The following is an 11,218-nucleotide window of genomic DNA, read 5'->3' on the forward strand; positions in this document are numbered from 1 at the left end:
TTATTTACACATGGTAACAAGACTTTCGTGCACGAGACTGCACTTGTTCAGGTTACCAACGACAGGTTACCACGACTGGTAACCTGAAAGAAGTGCAATCTCGTGCACGAAAGTCTTGTTACCATGTGTAAATAAATAAGTTGCTTCTACCGTTTAATATCACTCTTTGGTTATTTACGTTGTTTAGGGTTCAAACCTCACTGGGCCAAGACTATTTATGCAGATGTCGGAAAGTGTTGTTTGGGATTTACATCGTTTACGTAACACACAAGGGAACATCGTCCGCCAGCAGTCGTTACTCCCGTCATTGCTTGTTGCACAACTCGCAGCCTCGTTAATTGGTGCGAAGCACAGAAGCAAGAAGCGTCTTTACCAGTTGGGGCGCGGGGTTAGAACTGTCTTTATTTACAAAGAGAAAAGACTGTACAAAGAGAGAGAGCACTGAAACCTCGATATACGTATACAATACACGGCGTTACAGTGAGGAGCAAGCGTGTGGGGGGATCGTCCCGAAAACGATCGGTCATAAAATTGTCCACTGTCACTGTCCGCTCCTCCGTTTGCGTTGAGTCCGTGTTCTGTTACATTGCTTACGCACCTCTTTTGCACAAATCACGCCCTAGGCTGTTGTATTAATCGTACTTGTCATGTTTATCGCAAAACATGGGAATAAAAAATGTTACTACTCAGCGCCGTGAACCCTCATACACGTATATTACTGAGCCGAGGCGATGGGGTCCGTACAAAACACTGCCATACGGGCGCACTGCGCTAATACGTAAACTTCCGCTCCGCAGAGCGGCGGACAGAAGTTCCATAGAGAAATCGGCAAGTGTTATGGTCGTGTCAGCATATAGCATGTCGTGAAAATGACGATGTGTCCCATATAACGTGCATAATCCATTAGCAGTTTGTGATACCCATTCCTCCAAGATGACAGATGAATAACGATATAATACGCTCACTCGCGATGTACAATAAACACATTCGACACGCGTTTCCTAACTGTTCGCCTGAATAAGCAGCGCGCCGTGACACGGTCGTGGCGCGCATTGACGCTCGTTGAGGCAAAACTTCTTTCACCGAGGTGAGTGGGGGTGAGCCGAGGCAGGCCAGTGCTCAAGCTCGTTTTGTCCTCTGGACGCCGTGCCGCGAGAACTCGCCAGCGCAGCGCGTGGATTCATGCATACATTTCTTGAGATGGCATAAGTAATGGCGGCGCCTGTTTTCTTGTTGTTGTTTTTTTTTTTCGTACAAAAACCGATATGATAATCGCGCTAATTATGCTAATTTCCCCACTATTTCCCGTTTTTTCTCAAAGCTCAATTAAAATTAACTCCTCCTCTCTTTCTCCCCCCCCTCACTCTTTCTCATTCTTTGATGTTGTTTTTCTAACGCTCAAAATAGTGGGCGAGAAAAAATAGATAAACATTTTTACAGGGAAAATAAAATCGCGAAGTCAGGTATCGTGTGCAGTACTGAATGTCACTAATACCTTCCTTCGTCGCTCGTGCTAGCTAACAATAGAACGAAAGGTTGTATCCTCACGTGTGTGTCATTGAACGGTCCGAATGAGTTGGCTGAACGTCTCCAGTCCTCGTAGTATGCCCCAGGGTCGTGTTTGCAACCAACCGGGCAACGGGCTGTGAAGCGCTCAGTTGTATTATGTCTGGAAACAAGTAGAATGGTACATAGCACACATAGTGTAGCGGCTGGGCGAACAATCATGCAATGATCTCAACCGAGGGCAGTTAACGAAATGCAGGCGAGTATACGAAATTTCGTGCCCGTCACTGGCGCTCACTCACTTGTCGTCAACCGCAGTCTTTCAGGTTGATACTATACTACACAACCGGTACGTCAAATAGCCATGTAGGCCACATTTGACTAAAACTGCAAATCACTTGCGTGCAGGCGCATTTCCCTCACTGCAGAGAACAAAGAAGCACTCACTACTCGACTAATCATTATGTTGCAGGAATGCCAGTTTAGGATATATTCTTGCTATTTTAAGCTCTCTGAGCTTCACTTCTCAATGACAGATCGTCTCCTTCCAAAGAGCATTCGCACAACAGCATACGTATAGCTACAGCGCAAGACATGGCATCACACAAAACCAATATGCTTACGCGTTTTATGTTTCTCGGCCCTTCCAGCCGGGGAGGGGGGGGGGATATACGTTTATTACGGAAAAGGTCAGCCTGACCGAAGGTCGGCTTGCTATTCCTAAATCAAAATCTATCACAAAGATGAAGTAAAACCAAATATAGGACGATGAGGGTGAAGTGATGTGTAGGTGACATGCAAGGCCAACTCATAATTTGTTTTATGAGCTCTCTCCTGTGGAGGAAAGTCGAGGAAAGCTCGAGTGGCGCACCACTGACGGCAGTGTCGGACAGGGCCAAGTAATAAATGAAAGTCTATGTGTGTGTGTCCCCAGAGCAGTCATGCGTCCTTTGAGAGTGTCGCGTGCAGTGTCGTAACGTCTGCAGTGCAGTAGTAGATGCGCTGTGTCTGCTTCCACCCTGCACGTTGCGCATGCTGAGGAGTTCAGTTGGTCCATCTTGTATAGCAGTGACAGTGTTCGGGCTACGTTTAACCGTAAACGGTGTACGATAGTTTCTTCCCTTCGGGTGATCCGCAGAGTGGTTGTGCATTCCATCTTCGGGTCGATGGATGATAAGTGGATTGCTACCTGCGCTGACTGTTATCTTACTCGACGGCAACTTGTCTGGGCAATTCAGGAAGCCTGATTTCCTACTCTCTGTGTATGTCAACGAAATCACCGCATTAAATTCAACCCTACATTTTAAAAAGAGACTTGAGCACGTAGTACGCTTACGGCTAACCAACGAATCGCACAGACGCGGGAAAGCTGGGTTCACCATACGAGAAAAAGTTCGAGAATAGGTGCGTAGAACAATCATCACCCTCAAAGGAGTCTCCTTGTGCACTGATACACCGCAGCCAGTGCTTTTCCCACATTCGCGACGCTTCCTGAATCTGTTCTTGGAGCACGGTCTTGGAGCGGTTCACGCCGGACTCGCTCACGGTTTTCTTTCCTTAGGCGACCCTTCCAGCCTAAGCATCATCGTTGGGAAGAGGAAAAAGTCGCAGGGGGGCCAAATCCGGCGAGTGGGGCGGGTGTGGAACGGTGCTTATTCTGGCTTGCGACCCAAACATTGTCGAGATTCTCAAGCTTTGTGAGGCAGGTGCACTGTAGCCGTGGAGCATTCAATTGCCCCCGCGATACAGCTCAGGCCTCTTGCGTCGAAAGTCCTTCCTCAAACGCCTGAGAATGTAGCAGGTAAAACTGTGCGTTAACGGGTCTGGCCCTCGGGGACAAATTTACTGCACAACTCCGCAAATACATATAAAAAAAAAACAAAAGATCTATGCGATGCACTAGGTCGCGCTCCTGGCTTGCCTCGCCTTCTTTTCGTTTTGGGGATATAACTCCGAGGGGATATAACCGTATACCTACGTCTAGCCCCCAGTGATGACCCTTGACATAAATCTTGAATCGTTCAAAACGTGCTCACGAAGGTCCCGATTGAGTTCACGCGATGCTGTTGAACTCATCAGTTCATCAACCCAGGCCCTTAGGTCAGGATGCTCCCCACAAATTTTGCTGCAATGCGGTGCATGCCTAAAACAGACGTGAGGATTTCTTGCACTGTGCCATAGTAGTATGGGATCAGCTCAACTGGCCCACAACTCACATCTTCGTCTGGACGCCATTAATGAGCAATTAGAGCTAATTGGGACCCCCCACATTAATCAGGATCATTCAGGGAGTCATTACACTAATTGGGGCGCATCTAGGACGTGTCCAGACCACTGTGTGAGTTGTGGGCTAGTTGAGCTGATAAAAAATAAAAAATAGGTAGAAAATAAAATAAAAAGATAGAGATAGAGTGGAGAGAAGGAGTTTAGTTGAAGATCACCGACGTCATCTTGAAGAAAGCGGCCCGGAACGGCCGCTGACCGTCGCTGGGCGACGGAGCACAGAGGCAGGTTGCAAAGCATCGCAGCACCAGTTCCGCACATCCTGTGACGTCAGCTGTGACGTCATCATGGCATGTCTGGGCAAGTTTAGGACAGCTCTGGACATGCAAGGAGAAAAACACATCGTAATACAGAGGCTGGGAAAGCAAGAGTATGCAAACCATCAATAGCTAACAAGAAAAACAATTAGTTACACAACAAAATGAGCCCACCAGAACAGGAGCGCAGAACCATGCGACTGCTCCATCCGAGAGCAGGCAGAAACTGACTCGTAAGGGTTTTTGTCCTGTATAAACCCCGCAGCTGCACCCCCTAGCGGTTACTTTCTCAACTAATCTCACAACAAAAGTATAAGAATCACGCCAGCGCTACTCCCCGGTCCCAAGGCAGAAGATGATAGAAAATGGTGGGAATGCCCGACAACAGCAACCCAGCACCCGACGTGCACGGGGCACGAAAATCGCAAACAAAGCGGGAACAAAGTTGGCGAAATCATTAGTTACACAACAAATCACCTCACCACAGTAGGGAGCGCAGACCGATGCGACTGCTCTCGTCGACAGCCAGGGATCAAGTGACGACGGAGGCGAACGACCGCACGTCTTCTCCAACGAGAGCGAGAGGTGGACTGACGTAAGCGCCACTCTACGGGTGCTACGCATGAGCGCGCTCGCAGCGCCCTCTGCGCGCTCCTACCGCCACCTGCCGAGGAGGAGGAGGAGTTGTCGTTGGGAGGAACCGAGAGGTCTGGCCTGCCTGATTAGGCGCCATGTTTTCTCGGGGAGGGAAAGGTGGTGGAGAGGAGGAGAGGAAAGGGTGAAGGGAAGACCGAGCGGAATCCGCTCGGGGGGAGGATAGCTGCGTCCATGGCCGACTTCAGGGGAACGTGCCAGCATACGCCTATTACCACATCTGAGGGAAACCCAGGAAAAACCCCAGACGGCACAGCCGACCCGCGGATTCGAACCGCGGACCTCCAGTCTCCAAGCGCACGCGTTACCGCTGCGCCACCGGAGCTGGTCACCTGCGAGAGGCTAAGAGAGAAGAGCATTCCTGCGCCCCCTGCTGGGCCGTTCTCATTGGTCGTGAGGCTAAGTGAGAAGAGCATTCCTGCGCCCCCTGCTGGCAGTTCTCATTGGTCCAGACATCATCCTATTGTCTCAGGGCTAACACTGTTTTTTTCCACTAATGCTCCTTTGGTCAATCAGCAGTGAAGCCACGGTATGACGTCCATCATGCACCTGCGTGGCTCAAGGACGCGTGCGCTCTAGACAGGGGACCTATTATTTATTGAATCACTATCCCAAGATTATTTCCTTTATTCTTCTATAACGATTGCATAGGAAACTATTGCAGAAGAGCACCATGCATGAAAACTGATCGTAGGAATTCCAAAGTCTTACTAAATGAGACCTTGCAAAAGAACAAAACATCCTAACTTGTAACTCCATCAATGGCTAATAAGAGGACTAGGCACTCAACAAATCAACGCGCGCAGGAACTCGGGGCAGCACTATCGTCAAGACGACAATGTTCCTTGTCAAAAAAGAACAAAAATACTAAGGCGTCAACAAAGGAAAGCATGCATATCGGGGCATATCAGGACACGTCAGGACAAATCGTACGACTGCTGGGCAACAGAGGAAAACAAACACTTGAACAGAGGTGAAAAAGGCACTCACCATCATTTTTCCCGTTCACAGCATTCCCTCATTTTAAACCCACTCGTCACAAAATCCACCTGCATCGTCGAACACCATTCACCAGTGACGAACCACACATCCGCACCCCATCAGAGGCAGACAGAACCCCACCGAAGCTACGCTCTTCCACTGACGGCCAACGCCAGGAGCAGAATTTGCGTGTCGAGACCCGTCAGTGTCCAAGAGAGAAGTGAATCCTTGCGCCCCCTGCAGGCCGTTCTCATTGGTCGTAACGTCATCCTACTGTCTCAGGGCTACACAGTTTTTTTCCACTTATGCTCCTCTAGACAAGGTCAACCTGAAACAATAGTCTCTCGGTATGCGGTCATCATGCAGGTGCGTGGCTCAAGGACGCGTACGCTCTAGACAGGGCACCTGTTTATTTATTGAATCACTATCCCTAGATTATTTCCTTTATTCTACTATAATGATTGCGTAGGGAACTATTGCAGAAAAACACCATAGACAAGAGGGAGATTGTAGCATTTCATTCCCAAAGTCTTACTGTACAGGAAAAAAAATGGTTCAGCAAGACATAAAGTCACACACCTGTCCCCCTCGCGGTTACTCTCTGAACTAAATGAATCGCAAAATTATTAAGAATAGCTCTACTCCCATTCAAGGCAGCACTATCGTCAAGAATATGCCTTGTACAAAAAGAAAAAACTACATGCAGAAGGAAAGCATGTCAGAACAAGCCCAGGCATGTCAGCACATGTTTGTCAGACAAGGGGGAAAAGCGAAAAGAAACAAAGAAGGAAACCAGCATCAAACTATTTCTAAGCACACGCACTCCTCTTATTCAAAAACAGTGCTCATCATAAATCTGTCCAGGGGAATACACACCATTTTGCTACACTTTTTTCAGTACCAGTCAACGCATTGCTACAGACTGCGTGACGTCATCACATCCTGTCTGAAGAAGAAGACACCGGCAAAGACTCCTATTATTTATTGAATCGCAAGATTATTTCCTTTGTCCTACTCTTAATGACATTGATTCTCTCATTAAAATTCAACAAAAAAGCACCCCGCATATTAACGATTTTCACCCCAAAGGCTCATCATGGTCATTAGAATTACAGTAAACTGCCACTGCTCTTTTAAAATAATAAGTGAGACCACTCAACATCACCTCCAGGCTTATGTAATACATGACCCTTTCTATGCTCATACATTCGTTGTCTGAGGCTACACCTGCGAGCAAAAAAGGCGCGGAAGCCGGGTGGGCAAAGTTCCATTCGCGCATTGCGAGCATAAAGGCGGGAAAGCCTAGGAGCAAAGTTCTATTCGCGCATTCCAAAGCACAAGACAGAACGCCTTTACGGAAACACGATAGCATTCCTATACTATATTAATGATTATTGCATTGCAGTTTAGAAAAACTACAACTAAACTATAATTTTAGGAGCCCATTAAAATTCTACTTTCTATGAAAACTATAATTGCCCTATTACTTGGATCGCTACTAATGAAGCGCTCCAATTTTTTTCTCTCTTCCCATTTCAGCCTTGTCATGCAGGGAAGCAGACTCATATCCAAAATAATTAATTTACACTGAGGGTGCCGTGCTTCAGGAATTCCTATCCTGCGCTCAGATGCAAGCATTTCTTCACGGATACCTTTAACAGCTGACTTCCTCAACATATCGAGCACCCAACAAAATCAAACAAACAATCAGAGAAACCCTCTTCTCAGCTGTACCATGCGACTGTCTTCTTCGTAAAATCGGTGATCTGAGGAAGAGAGCAGCGAAAAATTGCGCGCACTTGTGCTTGATTTAAAAAGCCTGAAGCATATGCCAATAAACCAAGAAAAAGACACTCATGTCTGGTATCTGATAGTGCCACATACACAGACGCATTGTCGCAAAGAAAGCACAGGACAGGGATACACAAATTTCCTTAGGTGAGCAGGGAAAAGGCTTAAGACCTCAGGAATAATAGCAGAGTCACCGGACATCGCTACGCGGCTAACACAAGATAACAACAACAACAAGATAATAGCGGCGGGTAAAATTGCAACACTGCTAAACAAGCCCCAACATGCCATCATGACGTCGCAAACCAGGAAAAAGAAGCACGCGCGCACACACACAGCAGCTCAGGAATGCACAAGGAGAGGTGCTTTATAGGAATTTCTACTCCACACTCAGATACCAGCATTTCTGCACAAATACCTATAACGGCTGACTTCCTCAACATATCGAGGAAAGCGAATACCGACACTCAATATATAACAAAAAACAAACAAATTCCATTCTCATGAACTCTCTCCTCTGCCGAGCGGCTTTCTCCTGCTCTACCTGGATGCTGACTGTTTCCCCTCATCTACATTCTGAGTAAAAGCCGTGAAAGGAGAAAAGAACCGCGAAAATTACACGCATTTGTGGTCCAATAGCTGTAACCGCAAGAAACCGTAGCGCACACCAATACACTGAGAAAAAGACACCCGTTTCTGCCACCAGATAATTCTTGTATAATGCCACATACGCAGCCGCATTGCCCTTGCGTAAAGAAAGCACAGGACAGGGATACACAAATTTCCTTAGGTGAGCCGGGAAAAGGCTGAAGACCTCAGGTCACCACACATCGCCACGCGGCTAGCACAACATGACAGCAACAACATACTAGCAGCGGGAAGAACTGCAACACTGCTAAACAAGTCCAGACATGCCACGATGCCGTCACAAATCAGGGGAAAAAGCACACGCATGCACGCACAGAGGACAACGCATTAAACACACGGAGCGCTCAGGAATAATCGTAGCGTTACCGCACATCGCTACGAAGCTCAACGTCTAACGCAAGACGGCAGCAACAAGATATTAGCGAAGGGTAAAAATTGCAACACTACTGAACAAGTCTAGACATGCGGCATCGAATGCGAAAACACTGGTGATCGGGGAAAAGGCCTAAGCCTGCGGCGGATCATCATAGAGCATACACAACTTCATTTTTCTATTTTGCGTAAACTAAACGCGGTCTGCTTGGAAAACGACGTACAAATTTTCTTAGGGAGCAGAGAAATATAGAAATTTGTACTCCGTGCTCAGATACCAGCATTTCTGCTCAAAAACCTGCAAAATTAAGCTCTGCTTACTTCGTTAAGATATCGAACACCCAACAAAATCAAACAAACAACCCCACTTCCACTGGTAGAACACTATTCAGCTTTTACGCAGGAGGCTTTCTTCTACATAAAAAGTAGAGAAAATAAGAAAAGAGCAGCGAAATATTACACGCACTTTTGCTCGCATAGCTATAAGAGAAAAAAATAAATAAAATAACGACGCACACGCTAATAAACTGTGACAAAGACACCCATTTCTGCTATCAGATAATTATTGCATAATGCTAAATACTCATTTGCTTTGGCCCTGCGTGAAGAAACCACAGGACAGGGATACACAATCTATCTTAAGCGAGCACGGAAAGTCACTTCTACTCGAACAGCTTAATACCATAAAGTCTGAATTTTTGCAAAGAAAATAAAGCCTGAACAGCGCTACGAAGGTGACAGACACATACTAACAAACAAACAAACAAACACTTCTTTGAGTCTGTATTATCTTTTAAAAAATAACGAAAGCACACATAAAAAAATCAAATCGGCTAGGTAGCCTACCAGACGTTGTGCCTTAAAGTTGGCTGCACGCAATGTGCGGAAGCATGCTGTGAAGCCAACTTGCGGTTTTGCTGGATGCACATGAAGTCCGATTCCAATTGGAAATCGCGTAAGGACGTGCCAAACGTGGAATTTTCGCAAGATTAATCCCAATACCTGGAATTCTGTTCATTTTAGCGGGAATGCTGGCGCTTGTGCTCCATTATTCGAAATTTTCGAATATTCGAATTTCTCGATTATCATATTTTCGAATACGAATAGGGTTCGAATATCAACAATATTCGAACAATATTCGAAATTTCGAATATTCGCACACCTCTAGTGAATACTGACACTCAACGATATATAACAAAAAACAAACAAATTCCATTCTCATGAACTCTCCTCTGCCGAGCGGCTTTCTCCTGCTCTACCTGGATGCTGACTTTTTCCCCCCTCACCTACATTCTGAGTAAAAACAGTGACAGAAGAAAAGAACCGCGAAAAATTACACGCATTTGTGTCACAGGACAGGGATACACAAATTTCCTTAAGTGAGCAGGGAAAAGGCTTAAGTCGGTACCGCTCAGGAATAATCGGAGAATCACCGCGTATCGCTACGCGGCTAACGCTTGAACAGCGCTACGAACGTGACAGATACATACTAACAAACAAACAACAGCAGGACCGACGTCGGGCACTCATAAAATACCCTGGCCAAAACAAAGACTTCGCCAGGTTCGCGAGGCATTTCCATTAAAAACGCTCGTCCTATCCTACAGATAGCAATGCAAACGCGACTGCCCTTATTTTTTAAACCACTATTTCACGCAATAGTACATAAATGTATCACTCGTGCCACACGAAAAGGCAAACACTTACTTGTCAAGTGGGGTCCCAGCGCGTGCGCGCGCGCACACACACAGGCACACACACACACACTAACATTTTCACACTCACAAACACAAAGTCTATTTTCACAACCACATAAATCCATATTATTCCTCAGGTCAATAATTATCCTGCCATCGTCAAAAGACGGCACAGACATGTATGCTTACGCAAGACAATCAGTCCTCGTTCCGGATGTAATAGGATATCGTCACTCGGCCGGCGCGAACCAATAAAGAAAGAAAGGAATGCATGTTCGCTATACGAAGAAAACGGTGCCGTGCTTCTACGCAGCGATCATTATACAGACGCGTAAATGTGAACATCATTCGCTACACACTGTAGCTCTCATCATTTTTAAACCAAACCGTGTTCATAGGTCTTCACTAAATAGGTGAGCCGATAATGACTCAAAATAAAATAAAATAAAATAATCATTCCAGCATCGCTGGCTGCAAGCTTGGGTACCCAACAGAGCAGCGCGCTCCTATCAACACGCCTTGGGCTGACCTTACACACCCGAAGCCTTTTCTGAATGCATTCTGCCGGCGCTGGAATAAAAGATTTATCGCGAGGGTACTACGATGTCAGCTCTGTTGCTGTTTAAGTGATAAAACAGTGCGCCCGAACCGCGAAGCGCGCGCGCGGACCCGGTCTCGCGGTTTGGACTCGCGACGCGTGCGATTCCCCGCGGCGCGAGCGCAACGCGGACCCGTTCTCGCGGTTTGGACGCGCGCGATTGCCCGAGTAAGCGCACTGTTTTATCACTTAAACAGCAACAGAGCTGACATCGTAGTACCCTCGCGATAAATCTTTTATTCCAGCGCCGGCAGAATGCATTCAGAAAAGGCTTCGGGTGTGTAAGGTCAGCCCAAGGCGTGTTGATAGGAGCGCGCTGCTCTGTTGGGTACCCAAGCTTGCAGCCAGCGATGCTGGAATGATTATTTTATTTTATTTTATTTTGAGTCATTATCGGCTCACCTATTTAGTGAAGACCTATGAACACGGTT

General features: G+C 46.7%; 1 protein-coding gene across 3 annotated transcripts in view; it reads right to left on the reverse strand.

The window, feature by feature from the left end:
* The window catches only part of LOC135400283 (beta-hexosaminidase subunit alpha-like), a 73,408-nt gene that overhangs the window by 43,318 nt on the left and 18,872 nt on the right, over positions 1-11,218 (reverse strand). The window lies entirely within an intron of this gene.

This window comes from Ornithodoros turicata, chromosome 7 (genome assembly GCF_037126465.1).
Source record: "Ornithodoros turicata isolate Travis chromosome 7, ASM3712646v1, whole genome shotgun sequence".
In the NCBI taxonomy this organism is placed as follows: Eukaryota; Metazoa; Arthropoda; class Arachnida; order Ixodida; family Argasidae; genus Ornithodoros; species Ornithodoros turicata.